At 26.6% G+C, this 934-nt stretch overlaps 1 non-coding gene across 1 annotated transcript; it reads left to right on the forward strand.

The window, feature by feature from the left end:
• The first annotated feature begins 278 nt into the window (after positions 1–278).
• Trnar-ucg lies at positions 279–351 on the forward strand. The gene has a single exon. It is a non-coding gene; the product is annotated as a tRNA-Arg (tRNA).
• Positions 352–934: the final 583 nt, after the last annotated feature.

Genomic DNA, 934 nt, shown 5'->3' on the forward strand with positions numbered 1-934 from the left:
TTATTTATAATCTTTTTTCTTTTATTAAATTTTCTCAATTATTAGGTTATATTTACTTACTTAACATAATTGGACTTGAGGGATATCACATTCTTTTTCTAACAATCATAGAATGAAATAGTGATGAAATAACGATCATTTTAACAAGTTTTGAGGTTACCGTAATCGACGTGATCAAAATATTGTGAGTAAAAGAGGTAACAAATAAATTAATAATAAAATCAATAATTATATTGTTATCTGCATTTATCTTTGTGTAAGGAAATAATGCTTTCATAGACCGTGTGGCCTAATGGATAAGGCGTCGGACTTCGGATCCGAAGATTGCAGGTTCGAGTCCTGTCACGGTCGCGTAACTTTTTTATATTTTTCACTTTTGTTTTATTTACTTATCACAACTTACATAAACATTACCAGATGTAAAATATAAAATAATTGTTAATTAAAATCAAATTTTTAAGTCTTAGAAAAATCAATTTATATTTTACTAATTTTGTATGTTTAAATTCTCTTAGAATAAACTAAAGTAACAGCAAGCTTATAAATAGTATAGTTTAGGTACAGTCTATGGCACAGTCCAAGACAAAAATGAATAAGTCAAAAAAAAAATAAAGATGAATATGTCATAGAAATATAATAGGTATAAGTAGAACGCACGCTGATCAGATATTATCAGACCATTTAGAACAAGAAATTCTTCAGAAAGGTTCTCTTTATCAATCTGGAAATATGAACAATATACTATCATTATTATTTTAGCGGAGTTATCAATTATTATACGAAAAATAAAATATTTTTTTTACCATTATTTAAAAAAATAATTGTAAACACTATAGCATTCAATGCCCTCTAAGTTTTATCTGTAACAACAGAAAATAATGCAGGTCGATAAAGCAGAAAAAATAGTTCTCATGTCTCATGTATCCAACTAAGC

Source organism: Sitophilus oryzae, unplaced genomic scaffold (assembly GCF_002938485.1).
Source record: "Sitophilus oryzae breed Bouriz unplaced genomic scaffold, Soryzae_2.0 scaffold_2026_pilon_pilon, whole genome shotgun sequence".
NCBI lineage: Eukaryota > Metazoa > Arthropoda > Insecta > Coleoptera > Curculionidae > Sitophilus > Sitophilus oryzae.